Source organism: Hyperolius riggenbachi, chromosome 7, assembly GCF_040937935.1.
Source record: "Hyperolius riggenbachi isolate aHypRig1 chromosome 7, aHypRig1.pri, whole genome shotgun sequence".
NCBI lineage: Eukaryota > Metazoa > Chordata > Amphibia > Anura > Hyperoliidae > Hyperolius > Hyperolius riggenbachi.
In genome coordinates this window covers 304,039,444-304,055,699 of record NC_090652.1, presented here as the reverse complement: position 1 = coordinate 304,055,699, position 16,256 = coordinate 304,039,444, and the positions used below count along the sequence as shown (strand labels likewise).

Sequence of the window (16,256 nt, the reverse complement as noted above, 5' to 3'; positions counted from 1 at the left end):
CATCCCTCTCAGTTCAGGTTCCCTTTAAGGGGTAAAAAACTCAACTAGTTAATAAAGCATTACATTTTTCCCACACTCAGTAAATTAACAACTTTATCAGCATAAACTAACATATGAGGAAATTGTCCATCAAGAAATATTTCACTCAAAATTCCCCTTGTAACCAATATTGTTGACTTGAGCATGCAGTTCTGGAGAAGTCTTCCTCTTTTTCCCTCCGCAAGAAATAAGCAATCCATTTATCACTTTCGAGAGTCCTGTCACAAAATAAAGTGACCCTGTAGTGGCGGCGTGCATGAAATAGAGGCGCTGAGAAAAAATGGCGCAGTATAAAGCAAGGCCGGGCCGAGGCAGAGGCGAGAGAGGCTCCAGCCTCAGGGCGCAGTGTAGGAGGGGGCACAAGGCGGGGTCGTGGCAGAGGCGAGAGAGGCTCCAGCCTCAGGGCGCAGTGTAGAAGGAGGCACAGGGTGGAAAAGGGCAGAGGCCAGAGAGGCTCCAGCCTCAGGGCGCAGTGTAGGAGGGGGCACAGGGCGGGGTCGTGGCAGAGGCGGGAGAGGCTCCAGCCTCAGGGTGCAGTGTAGGAGGGGGGGGCACAGGGCGGGGCCGGGCAGAGGCGTGAGAGGCTCCAGCCTCAGGGCGCAGTGTAGGAGGGGGCACAGGGCGGGGTCGTGGCAGAGGCGAGAGAGGCTCCAACCTCAGGGCGCAGTGTAGGAGGGGGCACAAGGCGGGGTCGTGGCAGAGGCGAGAGAGGCTCCAGCCTCAGGGCGCAGTGTAGGAAGGGGGGGGCACAGGGCGGGGCCGGGCAGAGGCGTGAGAGGCTCCAGCCTCAGGGCACAGTGTAGGAGGGGGCACAGGGCGGGGTCGTGGCAGAGGCGAGAGAGGCTCCAGCCTCAGGGTGCAGTGTAGCAGGGCAGGGCCGAGGCAGAGGCGAGAGAGGCTCCAGCCTCAGGGCGCAGTGTAGGAAGGGACACACAACTCACGATATTATTCCCCAGCTGCGTTCGAAGCAGAGAGAAATAAGGAAAGGGGATACATGGCAGTGACTGCAAGCCAGATAACTAGAGATTAAAGTGTTTGGGGCCCCTGGGGCATCTCTTAGTCTAATAGCAATCAGTGTGTGACGGCTTGGGTGGGGGGGATGGGGGGGCGCACTTTGGTGTCTCAGCCTTGGGTGCTGGAGGACCTTGTCCCGGCTCTAATACAGTATAAAGCCAAAATCATTAGTATTTGGTAAGGAGTACTAAAGTATCGGTTTACAAAGAAATATGGCTTAAAATTAGCAAATGTAGCTAAAGTGATTTCTAATGAGTATTCTAGAGCCATATATTTTAGGTGTAACAGTGTGTACATCTTACATGTAGCCAAAAAATATTACCGATATTTTAATACTACTAAACCTAACCCTACTTTCACACAGAATCCTCCCTCCATCTAACCCTAAGGGCCCAGCCCGTTCTCAGTAGTGCGATTAGCAGGCGATTCCCGCAAATCGCCGAAGCGTTAACGCTTTCTAAAGCGCTAGCGCAATTATAACTATATGGCAGTGATCTCACTGCTAGAGATGTGGCGAACTGTTCGCCCAGAGAACATCTCTGGGGCTCTTACTACTTCCGGGTCGCACTGACCCGGAGTAGTACGCCTGCGTTGCCCGGCTGAGCGTGACCTAGATCGCGTTCCTGTTGCCGGGCACTCTCTGCGCATGAGCGTGACGTCGTTCATGACGTCACGCACACGCGCAGAAAGTGCCCGGCAACAGGAGCGCGATCTAGAACGTGCTCCGCCGGGCAGCGCAGGCGTACTACTCCGGGTCAGTGCGACCCAGAAGTAGTAAGAGCCCCAGGGATTTGAAGATGTTCGCCGGCAAACGGTTCGGGAACCGTTCGTCACATCTCTACTCACTGCTGCGATTACCGCCGATCGTGGTGGTTCCGCGAATAACAGCAATTGCGAAATGTGTTGCCTGCAGCATTTTGCCAAGATTCTTGAGCGATCGCGGTGCAGTGCTTAAACAAGTGCTGATCGAGATCGGCGGGAATCGTGGGAGTGTACAGTGATTTTACCGGGCTAATCGCAGTAAAATCACCTGGGCCCTAAAACCCCCCTGGTGATGCCTAAACCTTATTCTTTTAATCTGATTGTCCATCGTTTTCCCCTATATCGTTGGGCCCCAACAATCTAATTTTCTATGGATTGCAACCATCAGATTGGACGGTGGATTGTTCGGGAAATTGGACTGTTAATCTGCATCTTTAATGATGGCCACTAATGATCCAACCTTTTTCATCCACTCTTACCATTTCTATGTAATATAAGAGAACTGCCTAAATTATCCATTCAATATATTCACTAGATTTACAATTAAGGTGGCCACACACCATACAATTTTTTTAATATCGGTTTAATTCAAGAATAGCAATCAATTTTTCTGACTGATTGTAACAATTGAAAAATCTAACCAATGTACCACACACCTATGTTCAATTCTTCCCCAATCATGAATAAATTAATTGAAAGGTCAGAAAAAATTGATTGGAACTGCACATCAAGTAATTGGCAATCCATCACACACCATACAATTCTTTATAAAGTTGGTTTGAAATTTCAAACATGTCCAATCTCCAAAAATCGAAAAAAAAACGAAAATGTATTGATCGAAAACAAAGAAAAGCTCTCGATTTTTCAGGACAACCGATTGAAATTATCGAAATGGTGAAAAATTGGACTTTTAATTGTATGGTGTGTGGCCATACACACAGATTTGGTAAGATTGGATGAAAAAGATTGTATCATTAGTGGCCACCTTAAGACGGATCAGAAAGGACTGTAAGATTAGTGGGCACCTTTACAAGTATGTATTGTAAATTTTAAATTTTTTTGTGAGAGCGATCCTTTTAATGGTGCCCATACATGGCACAATTTTTTCATTTTTTCGATTAGCTGAGTTTGTTCAATTATTTCTTTAGATCGAATATAAAGATTTTTCCAACATGTCCAATCGAATTTTTATTGAAAAAACGGGATAATCGTTCTTATTTCTTGATCGAAAAAAACCCCATTAATTTTAAATTTCATTCGATTCGATCATTTTGGACGAATAAATGGGAAAATCAAACATTTTTATTGTACCGTGTATGGCCACCATTTGAAAGATTTATTTTTATATATTTTTGTATGTAATGCTTCCCTCTTGACATTGGCCACAATTCACTAGCATATCTCCTGTCTTTAATAATGTTTCTGTGCTGTTTTTACTGTTATCGCCATGGTAATAATGCAGGTAGTATTCACTAAACAATTTACCTCAGGCAAACCTTAAAAGGATTCTGGGCTCTATTCATAAAAAAGATGTGGCGAAAAAACTCCTGGAGGGAAAATACCGCAGCGGTATTTTACACTTCTGGGTGGTCATTCAAAAAAATCTTGAAAGCTGCGATGTAAGAGCGGAGATCTCCCGCTGAAAGCTGGCGGTAAGCTGTCGGAAGACATGCGGAAACACTTCAGCCGGCAGAGTCCCTCCGTGCACTGCTCTCTCTGGGAGGTCTGTCCCATTCACTTGTATGTAATCCGCAAAATCAGAGGAAGCGGTATTTCCTGTCCACATACCGCTTCCTCTAATCTTTATGAATGGCCATTTTGTTACTTTTTTCTAGATTAATCTAGAAAAACACTGGAGAAGGCGGAAATTTCTCGCTCTGCTGGGGGATTGTAGATTTTCATGCGGGAACAGCTTTTATGAATGCCCACTTTGCTAAATGGACGAGAAAACCCGCTGTTTTGAGCGGAAAACTTGCGGTAATGGTTTATGAATAGAGCCCTCTGTCTTTTTTAACCTCCCTGGCGTTATGGTTATTTCCAGTTTTAGCTGTACAATTTTTTCACAAGCTTTTAGGCTGCTTTCACAGTGGGACGTTACAGGCGCACGTTAGAGCAGCCTGTAACACAGCCCAACTCAATGAAAAATCAATGGGCTGTTCACAGTGCCCACGTTGCGTTACAGTGTAACGCTGCACGTTCTGGGAAAGTGCTGCATGCTGTACGTTATACTGGGCTAAGCCACGTTAGACTGCTTGCACATGCTCAGTAATGTTGGAGGAGGAGGTCTCCCCTCCGCCTCCGCGGCCAGCCACATGGCTAATTAATATTCACTGCACTGAGTGACATGCAGTGTTTACTTCCTGGAGCGGCCGCTCTGTGCGGCGATTGGCCGGCGGGACCACGTGATGCGGATTACGTGGTCTCCGCATCTCACAGCACAAAAAAGGCGCACCAAGAGCTGCATAACGCAGCTCTAGGTAGTGTCTGCCTCCAACACCACCAGGCGTTGCGTTAGGGGTACGTTATGCGACCTATAACGTCCCCTAAAACGCAACGTCCTGGTGGGAAAGAGGCCTTAGACCCTAAAAACAAGAAAAAAAAACATACCACAGAGAGATCTGCAGCAGCTCCTGCACATAATTCACTCAGAGGCCCGGTGCACATCAAAAACCGCTAGCAGATCCGCAAAATGCTAGCAGATTTTGAAACGCTTTTTCTTATTTTTCTGCAGCGTTTCAGCTAGCGTTTTGCGGTTTTGTGTAGCGGTTTTGATATAGTAGATTTCATGTATTGTTACAGTAAAGCTGTTACTGAACAGCTACTGTAACAAAAAACGCCTGGCAAACCGCTCTGAAGTGCCGTTTTTCAGAGCGGTTTGCGTTTTTCCTATACCTAACATTGAGGCAGAAACGCACCCGCAATCCAAAATCTGCAGCAGCCCGGGAGTATGCGTTTCTGCAAAACGCCTCCCGCTCTGGTGTGCACCAGCCCATTGAAATACATTACCCTAGCGGATCCGCACCCGCAAGCGGATCGCAAACTGCAGCCGAACCGCTCTGGTGTGCACTAGGCCAGACTCAGGATTACCGCTCTGAACTGCAGATTTCTGTTCCGAGCCTGGCTCGCGATTACTGCTAAGAAGGTTAAGGAATGATTGCTAAAGTTAAGGTTTTCAATCCTTAAAATAATGACAGAGGTCCAAAGTTTTGTCTGTAAAGGTGGCCACTAACAGTCCAATTTATAGCGAAAAATCGTTTGAGCGATCAGAAATTCTGATCGGGTTGGTTGTAAATAATTTCCATTGATGGGCACAATGGATTATGAACGATTATAAAAACATTGTCCGATTGGATTTTCATCGAACCAAAATTTGGATTTTCTTGTCGGTTGTGATAGATAGAAAGCAAAGATTGGTTCGTTGATGGTGCAGTGAACGATTTCACTTCCGATCAGTATTATCTGATCACTCAAACGATTTTTCACTAGAAATTGCATGGTTAGTGGCCACCTTTAGTATGTTTTTCCCTGGTTTTGTGTTGCATGCTCAGTGAGGCGTACATTGCATACATCACTGCAGCGTGTTGCACAAAACAGCTGATTTCCTGACAGCGGTGATGTAACTTCCTGCTATCCTCTGACTTCCTGTGTGTATGCTGACTGAACCCCTGCGGCTTGATGGAGTCATCCCCACACACAGTGGTGACATCAACTTCCCGAGACAAATCACACACGTTGTTATGAGAAGCGTCACATTGCACCACAGATCTGATGTTGCTGAATGTTCCTGATTTATTGAGGGGCAGAATATTTAACTACACACACGATTTAATTGCCTGGAAATACTACACTGTGTGGCGCACCTGGTGTTTCTCTTTCCTTTTTCCTTTCCCGTTTTTTCTGAGATTCGTCGAATTTCATCGTCCAGACACCCCTCATCAGCTCTGCAGAATGTGTGTTTACTGAGCCGTTCTAAAGCCAGTACAAAATATACTTGTTATCCCAGAATGCTGTAGAAGAAATCCATATAGCTATTCAGCCTAAGATAAACGTCACTGGGAGGGCGGAGCTACATACCAATATATGGCTATAAGAAGTGTTTCTGGTGCTGAAACCAGGAAAATCACCATAAGGGCCCTTTTCCACTAGAGCGTTTGCGATTGCTGAATCGCAAAATCGCAAATCGCTAGCGATTTTAAAATCGCTATGGTTTGCTAAATAACATAGGAATCGCGGTAGGTAATTTCCACTACCGCGATTAATTTTTTACTAAATCACGATCTCGCCGCGGAACGATTTTTTGCTGTGATTTTGCTATGCAGTGCATAGCATAGCAAAATCGCAAACATCGGGAAATCGCCGGGACATCTCTGACTTTTGCTGAATCGCAACCGTTAGCGTTTAGCGCGAACGCTAGCGATTGCAAGTGGAAAAGGGGCCTTAAAGTTAGTTTCCTGAATAATTTACTGCATTCTACTATATATCACTACAGGGCCTCTTTAAGAAAATTGGATTTATAAAATCAGATCTTAATATACACACATATTACATTTTTTGTCACTTGAGATGATTGTTTGTGAAAATTCAGTATCATTGACCTTAAGGTGCCTATTAACTATCCAATATCCCAATCGATCAACCGTCCGATCTGATCATTGTGATCGATTGGAAATAATGCTTTCGGGCCCAATTAAGGGAGGGGAAAATGTTAAGCAATCAGATCAGACTAAGGGCCCTTTTCCACCAGCGTGTTTGCGCTGGCTGAATCGCAAAAACGCAAACCGCTAGCGATTTTACAATCGCTACGGTTTGCTTTTTAACATAGGAATCGCGGTAGGTCATTTCCACTACCGCGATTCTTTTTTAATTGATCGCGATCGCGCCGCGGAGCGACTTTTGCCGCGATTTTGCTATGCAATGCATAGCATAGCAAAATCGCGGCCGCGAACGTCGGGGAATCGCCGCTAATTGCGATTCAGCAATCGCTAGCGTTCAGCGTGAACGCTAGCGATTGCTAGTAGAAAAGGGCCCTTAAAGATTTTTTTTCTCAGAAATTCAGATTGAACTATCGTTCATCATCGATCTGCACCACTAATGGTAACCAATCCATCATACATTCATCCGTTCGGGAGATTGTACCGTTAATGGGCACCTTCAGTGATCCGCTGAGTGTAGTCACACTCACTCACGACTATTGTAGTCCAAACAGTGGGATGGTTCCTACTTGTGCTCCCCTCTGCAGCAGAACTAGGTGCTCAGCTGATAGCCGAGCAGCGTGTCTGTGCAGCCGTTGCTACCAAACTGTCACCAGACGTGATTAAGAATGATTATTTCAGGCAACAGTGATTGCATCTCTACATGGCTGTAGTCAATGATTAGATGACATCTGACTGGTTGTTGTGAGCTATTTATTGAACAAATAAGGGGAAGTTTTATGTTATCACAAAGTGAAAGTAGCTAATTTTAGAGGCCTGTAGAGTTCCTCAATTCTTTATATTTCAATGATTCAGCTGTCAGGGGTCATCCAGCTGACTGTCACAGATAGCGAGATAAAGTGTTTCGTCTATACAAGGACAACATCCTTGTAACCTTAAAGAGACACTGAAGCGAAAAAAAAATTATGATATTATGATTTGTATGTGTAGTACAGCTAAGAAATAAAACATTAATATCAGATACATCAGTCTAATTGTTTCCAGTACAGAAAGAGTTAAGAAACTCCAGTTGTTATCTCTATGAAAAAAAGCAATTAAGCTCTACGACTTTTCAAAGTCGTGGAGAGGGCTGTCTTCTGACTTTTATTATCTCAACTGTTCCTGAACTATTTACTTTTTCTCTGCCAGAGGAGAGGTCATTAGTTCACCGACTGCTCTGAAAGAATCATTTTGAATGCTGAGTGTTGTGTAATCTGCCCATATTATAGAATGATGCAATGTTAGAAAAAACACTATATACCTGAAAATAAAAATATGAGAATATTTTCTTTGCTGCTAATCTTCTAGTAATTATTCATAGTACACAACCAATTCACTATATCATATTTTTTTTTTCGCTTTAGTGTCTCTTTAAAGGATACCCGAGGTGACGTGTGACATGATGAGATAGACATGTGTATGTACAGTGCCTACCACACAAATAACTATGCTGTGGCTGTGACTACAGTGTGACCCTCATTGATAAGTAATTACAGCCATAAAACACTTTCCTGTCAGTAAATGGCTTCTAAAAGAAAAAAAGAGATAAAAAGGGTCAATAATTCATAGATTTGAGCTCTGGCATACGTCAATGAAGGTGTCACTGAGCAGAGACAATGAAACTGTGAAAACTTAACAACTAGATTTAAATATAAAATCAAACTGTGGGATAGCTTTAAAAGTCATTTTAAGGAGAAGGAGAATAGATACAATTGTTTTTCTCATCAGTTTATTTTCACCTCAGATGTCCTTTAGGCTGCTTACACACCAAGACGTTACAGGCGCACGTTAGTGCGCCTGTAACACTCCCCCAACGCACAGCAATGTAACACAAGTGGGCTGTTCACACAGCCCACGTTGCGTTACATGTAACGCTGCACGTTCTCCGCAAAGTGCAGCATGCTACGGCGTTGTAGCGGCTATAGCCGCGTTAGACTGTTTGCACATGCGCAGTGGGGGGCGGAGAGGAGGCGGGGAGAGCCAGCTACAGTAGCCGCGCACATGGCTACTTAATATTTACTGCACTGGCGGGCGCTGATTGGCCGGCGGGACCACGTGATGCGGAGTGTCTCGCTCCGCATCACGTGGACCCGCTGGCCAATCAGCGCCACTCTGGGAGACATTATAGGAATCGAGCCGCCTAACGCGGCTCACTCTACCGTCGGCTCTTGCAGCACCATACGTTGTGTTAGGTGCACGTTATGCGACCTTAACGTAGCACCTAACGCAACGTCTTGGTGTGCAAAAGTTCAGTAAGGTACCTAAATTTCACTGTAATATATGTACCGTATTTTTCAGACTATAACACACACCCAGGTGTAGAGGACAAAAACCAGGGGAAAAAATATATACTAAACCTGCTGCATCCATGGTGAAGGGGCATCGTGTGGATTATCCCCCTTTGTACCTCTTTTGTCTCCCTGTGTCCTCTTATGTCTCCCTGTGTCCATCTCTGTCCCCCTTGTGTCCTCTATGCCCCTTTGTGTCCCCCTTGTGTCCTCCTCTATGCCCCTTTGTGTGTCCCCCTTGTGTCCTCCTCTATGCCCCTTTGTGTGTCCCCCTGTGTCCTCTATGCGCCTTTGTGTGTCCCCCTGTGTCCTCTATGCCCCTTTGTGTCCCCCTTGTGTCCTCCTCTATGCCCCTTTGTGTGTCCCCCTTGTGTCCTCCTCTATGCCCCTTTGTGTGTCCCCCTGTGTCCTCTATGCCCCTTTGTGTGTCCCCCTTGTGTCCTCCTCTATGCCCCTTTGTGTGTCCCCCTGTGTCCTCTATGCCCCTTTGTGTCCCCCTTGTGTCCTCCTCTATGCCCCTTTGTGTGTCCCCCTGTGTCCTCTATGCCCCTTTGTGTCCCCCTTGTGTTCTCCTCTATGCCCCTGTGTGTCCCCCTTGTGTCCTCCTCTATGCCCCTTTGTGCCCCCCGTGTGTCCTCCTCTATGCCCCTTTGTGTCCCCCTTGTGTTCTCCTCTATGCCCCTTTGTGTCTCTCTGTGTCCTCCGTTTGTCCCCCTATGTCCTCCTCTGCATGGGCACAGTACAGGGTGTCCCCAACACTGGGGTTGGAGGTTAGTATTGGCAGACTTTGACAAGTCAGGAACTTCCTGCATTTGGACTATAAGACGCAGTGACTTTTTTTCCCCACTTTTACGGGAAAAAATTAGTCTTATAGTCCAAAAAATACAGTATCTCTTTCTTTTTGTATACATTGTATCATTCGGTGTGTGTTATTTTCTGCTCTGATTTTTGGTTAATACTTGGACTATTAGGAGTTGGTGAAGCAAAGTCAGGGACAGGGTCATCTACACGAAACAGAACAAAATGGAGCAGGAAATGTGGGTGCACCAGGCGCTGCCATAGGCTGTAAAGTGAATTATGGCTATAGCGGCACAGCAATTAAGGCACCGTCACAAAACGGAGCCCAAAACAGCATAATTCGTCCGCCAGCAATAGCTGGCAGCCGAATTACGTCTTTCCCCTGAGTCCAGGGCGGCCTGGAGGGGAGGGAGGGGGAATAGTAATTAGATTGTAAGCGTGTAAGGGCAGGGCTCTCAGTACAATAATACAATAACATTTGTAAAGTGCTTTTCTCCCATAGGACTTATAGCGCATAGTTATGTCTCAGAACAATACAGGATTGCAGACTGGACTGTGTTACAGAGGAGGTATTCAGGTTTTCATAAATGCCACACTAAACAGCTGGCTTTACAGTTTGGACTCAAAGGGATACTGTAGGGGGGGTCGGGGGAAAATGAGTTGAACTTACCCGTGGCATCTAATGGTCCCCTGCAGACATCCTGTGCCCGCGCAGCCACTCACCGATGCTCTGGTCCCCCGCAGACATCCTGTGCCCGCGCAGCCACTTACCGATGCTCTGGCCCCGCCTCCGGTTCACTTCTGGAATTTTAGACTTTAAAGTCTGAAGACCACTGCGCCTGTGTTGCCGTGTGCTCACTCCAGCTGATGTAACTAGGTGCATATTGCACAGACACAGACCATACTGGGCCTGCGCAGTACGCTCCTGGTGACATCAGCGGGAGCAAGGACACGGCAACGCAGGCGCAGTGGTCATCAGACTTTAAAGTCTGAAATTCCAGAAGTGAACCGGAGGCGGGGCCAGAGCATCGGTGAGTAGCTGCACGGGCACAGGATGTCTGCGGGGGACCATTAGAAGCCCCAGGTAAGTTCAACTTATTTTTCCCCAACCCCCCTACAGTATTCCTTTAAAGAGACTCCGTAACAAAAATTGCATCCTGTTTTTTATCATCCTACAAGTTCCAAAAGCTATTCTAATGTGTTCTGGCTTACTGCAGCACTTTGTACTATGACAGTCTCTGTAATAAATCAATGTATCTTTCCCCTGTCAGACTTGTCGGCCTGTGTCTGGAAGGCTGCCAAGTTCTTCAGTGTTGTGGTTCTGCTATGAACTCCCCCTTCCAGGCCCCTCTATGCACACTGCCTGTGTGTTATTTAGATTAGAGCAGCTTCTCTCTTATCTTTTACAAGCTGGATAAATCGTCCTCTGAGCTGGCTGGGCTGTCACATACTTAGGAATTACAGACAAGGGCAAAGCTGTTTGCAGGAAGAAACGAGCAGCCTGAAACTTCAGTGCATGAGAACAGGGGGAAAGAAACACACAAATTATCTCTTGAGATTCAAAAGGAAGGGTGTATACAGCCTGCTTGTGTATGGATGTATTTTCTATGTATGGACATACTGTACATCAACCTACTTCCTGTTTTGGTGGCCATTTTGTTTGTTTATAAACAAACTTTTAAAAACTGTTTTTAACCACTTTTAATGCGGCGGGGAGAGGCGAAATTGTGACAGAGGGTAATAGGAGATGTCCCCTAACGCACTGGTATGTTTACTTTTGTGCGATTTTAACAATACAGATTCTCTTTAAATACTTCCAGGGATGGAGCTGTCCTGATTGGGTGTGTCAGGGAGTTCCAAAGTGTAGGGGTAGCATGACAGAAGTTGCAAGTTATCGCAAACGCTTGATTGCAGTTATTGCTGCTAAGGGTGGCCCAACCAGTTATTAGGTTCAGGGGGCAATTTCTTTTTCACACAGGGCCATGTAGGTTTTGAGTTTTTTTTCTCCCTAAATAATAAAAACCATCATTTAAAACTGCATTTTGTGTTCAGTTATGTTATCTTTGACTAATAGTTAATGGTTTTTGATGAGCAGAAACATTTAAGTGTGACAAACATGCAAAAGAATAAGAAATCAGGAAGGGGGCAAATAGTTTTTCACACCACTGTATGTTACATCTGTCATTGTAATGACCAGTTCAGTATTTTGTACCAGTGTCCATATTTGATGTATATAATGGTCTGTATCATTATGTACCCCTTGTTTGTTTTCCTACTTTGTACAGCGCCACGGAATATGTTGCCGCTTTATAAATCTATAATAACACTGCCGGGAGTTTTGAAGGAGCGGGGTGAGATGTTTTTCGGTATTTTATGCATAGTTCACAATAGACAATGGCCTATTAAATGCATATAAAAACTGGGGGTTTAATCATCATTACAAAAGGGGGTGCTCCTAGTTTCAGAAGGAGCTGTACATTTCATTGGTTGCTAAGGCAACACCTGCGCTGCATTGCTGCACAATCCTCAGGACCGTTTGATTGGCTGGTGACGCACAGGCGCGCCATAAACTTTGTTACAGATGTTCGTGTGTAATATGCATCAGCCAGAAAGGGAAGGCAGTAAATAATATATACCTGACTTATCAGGACAGAGAAAAATGCAAAGTCCAGGCTCAAAACTGAAATAACATTAAAGGGGTTCTTTTGCGAAAAAAGTAGGCAGTTAAAAAATGTGACAGATGACAGGTTTTGGGCCAGTCCATCCTTTTTAAGGGGGATTCTCAGGGCTTTCTTTGTTTTCAACAGCATTTCCTGAACAACAGTTTAACTGCCAAAATAGCAAGATAGCAGCCGGCCTCCATAATCACTTGCACACTATTATGTCAGTTAGATTTTGCAACTGTTGTTCAGGAAATGCTGTTGAAAACAAAGAAAGCCCTGAGAATCCCCCTTAAAAAGGATGGACTGGCCCAAAACCTGTCATCTGTCACATTTTTTAACTGCATACTTTTTTCGCGAAAGAACCCCTTTAAAGAGAGTCTGAAGCAAGAATAAATCTCGCTTCAGACCTCATAGATAGCAGGGGCATGTGTGCCCCTGCTAAAACGCCGCTATCCCGCGGCTTAACGGGGGTCCCTTCACCCCCAAATCCCCTCCGTACAGCGGGGGAGCGCTTCCTGGTTGGGGCAGGGCTAACCGCCGCAGCCCTGCCCCACGCGCGTCTGTCAGACGCGTATCTCCGCCTCTCCCCCGCCCCTCTCAGTCTTCCTTCACTGAGAGGGGCGGGGGAGAGGCGGCGATGCGCATCTGATAGACGCGACTAGAGGCAGGGCTGCAGCCGTTAGCCCTGCCTCCAGGAAACGAAAATTTCATGACCAAGTTTGCGACCAAGGTTTGCGGGGGTGGGTTCGGGAGTGAAGGGACCCCCGTTTAGCCGCGGGATAGCGGCGTTTTAGCAGGGGCACACATGCCCCTACTAACTATGAGCTCTGAAGCGAGATTTATTCTCGCTTCAGAGTTTCTTTAAAGCCTCTTTCACATCAGACAGTGCTTGCAGGAGCCGTTCTCCTGCACGCGTTGAATAGCCTGTGGTGTGTCGTCAGGAATCTGTGGTGCGACGCAATCATCGGTGGTAGCTATTAATTGAACCCGACGGGAAAACGCTGACTCCCGGCGTTTCAACGCTCCCTGATGCGTCGAACCGCAACGCACCAAAACACAGCGTCGGGTGTGAAAGGTAAAATGAAAGTCTATAGACTTTCATATTACCTTGGTTAACGCAAAGAATTGTCTTTGCATTGAAACGCAGGAAAAGGGCTCTGGTGTGAAAGATCTTAACTTGAACGCTGCCATATGTATTTCCTATTAAACAATGCAGATTGCCTGGCTGCACTGCTGAGCCTCTACCTCTAATACTTTTAGCCATAGACCCCGAACAAGCATGCAGCAGATCAGATGTTTCTGACATTATTATCAGAACTGACAGGGTTAGCTGCATGCTTGTTTCTAGTGTGATTCAGACACTACTGCAGCCAAATAGATCAGCAGGGCTGCCAGGCAACTGGTATTGTTTAAAAGGAAATAAATATGGCAGCCAGGCCTTTTTATACCTCTCAGTTCAGTTGTCCTTTAAGTCTGACTGGATTTGCTGCATGCCTGCTTCAGGCATGTGATTTAGACACTACTGATGATTGAAAGGCAGGACTGCCAGACAACTGGTATTGTTTAAAAGGACATTAATATGGCAGCCACTATAACCATCTCACTTCAGGAACCCTTTAAATATAATTTAAAAGGGGTGTAGTAGTCAGAGAAGTACCGTAAGTAACCCTTTGCATACCCAGTCAGTATGCACAGGGCTAATTTCTTCTGCAATTCCAAGAAAGACGCAAAGAAAATTGGGCCAAATAATAATCGAACATTTCCAAGGGCAATCAGTTGTCAGTTGTTAAAATAGTGAGTAAACTTTTCTCCTATAGGCAGGGCCGGGCAGAGGCAAGAGAGGCTCCAGCCTCAGGGCGCAGTGTAGGACGGGCGCACAATTCATGCTATCATTCCCCTATTGTGTTTGAAGCAGAGAGGAATAAGAAAAGGGGATACATGGCAGTGACTGCAAGCCAGATAACTAGAGATGAAGGTGTTGGGGGCCCTGGGGCGCCTCTAAGGCCACATACACACATCAGACCATAGTCTTTTGAAAATGAAAGATCACAGACCAATTTTACCCCCTTCCATGTAGTATGAGAGCCATACCTTCCCAGTCTATTCTATGGAGCTGAACTCCCCATCAGAAAAAAATCTCTGCAAGATGCTGCACACAAAGATGCTGTACAGACACAAAAGATCAGTATCTGCAAAAGATCTGTTCCTGCCAAAAATCCATTCCTGCAAATTGCATTCATAGTCTATGAGATCTGCAGATCATCATACACACCTTGTTTAACTGACATTCATCTGAAGATCAGACAATCATCTGCAGATCTGAAAATCCATCCTGGTGGATCTGATCTGCAGATGAATGTCTGTTAAACAAGGTGTGTATGATGATCTGCAGATATCATAGATTATGAATGCATTTTGCAGGAATGGATCTTTTGCAGATACTGATCTGTTGCATGTGTACAGCATCTGTGTGTGCAGCATCTTGCAAAGATTTATGTCTGATGGGGAGGTCAGCTCCATAGAAGAGGCTGTGTAGGTATGGCTCTCATACTACATGGAAGGGGGTAAGATTGGTCTGTGATCTTTCATTTTCCAAAGACTTTTATCTGATGTGTGTATGTGGCCTTTAGTCTAATAGCAATCAGTGTGTGACGGCTGGGGTGGGAGGGATGGAGGGGCGGACTTTGGGGTCTCAGCCTTGGGTGCTGGAGGACCTTGTCCCGGATCTGGTGCTTACTTAGGCCCCATACACACATCAGACTATAGTCTTTGGAAAATGAAAGATCACAGACCAATCTTACCCCCTTCCATGTAGTATGAGAGCCATCCTCTACACAGTCTATTCTATGGAGCTGAACTCCCCATCAGACAGAAATCTTACCCCCTTCCATGTAGTATGAGAGCCACACCTACACAGTCTATTCTATGGAGCTGAACTCCCCATCAGACAGAAATCTTACCCCCTTCCATGTAGTATGAGAGCCACACCTACACAGTCTATTCTATGGAGCTGCACTCCCCATCAGATAGAAATCTTACCCCCTTCCATGTAGTATGAGAGCCACACCTACACAGTCTGTTCTATGGAGCTGCACTCCCCATCAGATAGAAATCTTACCTTCTTCCATGTAGTATGAGAGCCACACCTACACAGTCTATTCTATGGAGCTGCACTCCCCATCAGACAGAAATCTTACCACCTTCCATGTAGTATGAGAGCCACACCTACACAGTCTATTCTATGGAGCTGCACTCCCCATCAGACAGAAATCTTACCCCCTTCCATGTAGTATGAGAGCCACACCTACACAGTCTATTCTATGGAGCTGCACTCCCCATCAGACAGAAATCTTACCTCCTTCCATGTAGTATGAGAGCCACACCTACACAGTCTATTCTATGGAGCTGCACTCCCCATCAGACAGAAATCTTACCCCCTTCCATGTAGTATGAGAGCCATACCTACACAGTCTATTCTATGGAGCTGCACTCCCCATCAGACAGAAATCTTACCCCCTTCCATGTAGTATGAGAGCCACACCTACACAGTCTGTTCTATGGAGCTGCACTCCCCATCAGACAGAAATCTTACCCCCTTCCATGTAGTATGAGAGCCACACCTACACAGTCTATTCTATGGAGCTGCACTCCCCATCAGACAGAAATCTTACCTTCTTCCATGTAGTATGAGAGCCACACCTACACAGTCTATTCTATGGAGCTGCACTCCCCATCAGATAGAAATCTTACCCCCTTCCATGTAGTATGAGAGCCACACCTACACAGTCTGTTCTATGGAGCTGCACTCCCCATCAGACAGAAATCTTACCTTCTTCCATGTAGTATGAGAGCCACACCTACACAGTCTAGTCTATGGAGCTGCACTCCCCATCAGACAGAGATCTTACCCCCTTCCATGTAGTATGAGAGCCACACCTACACAGTCTATTCTATGGAGCTGATCTCCCCATCAGACAGAAATCTTACACCCTTCATGTAGT

The 16,256-nt window shown here is 45.8% G+C and overlaps 1 protein-coding gene across 3 annotated transcripts in view; it reads right to left on the bottom strand.

The window, feature by feature from the left end:
- Positions 1-16,256, bottom strand: part of LOC137525898 (C-X-C chemokine receptor type 2-like) — a 50,295-nt gene that overhangs the window by 21,188 nt on the left and 12,851 nt on the right. The window contains exon 1 of one of the 3 annotated variants that reach the window (XM_068247116.1): positions 15,374-15,393. The exons of 1 other annotated variant lie outside the window; for it this stretch is intronic. The gene's annotated coding sequence lies outside the window, so the exon portion shown is untranslated. Of the gene's footprint in view, positions 1-5,687; positions 5,785-15,373; positions 15,394-16,256 lie in introns of those variants that run through there. One more of the 3 variants, XR_011023056.1, reaches the window with a different exon arrangement.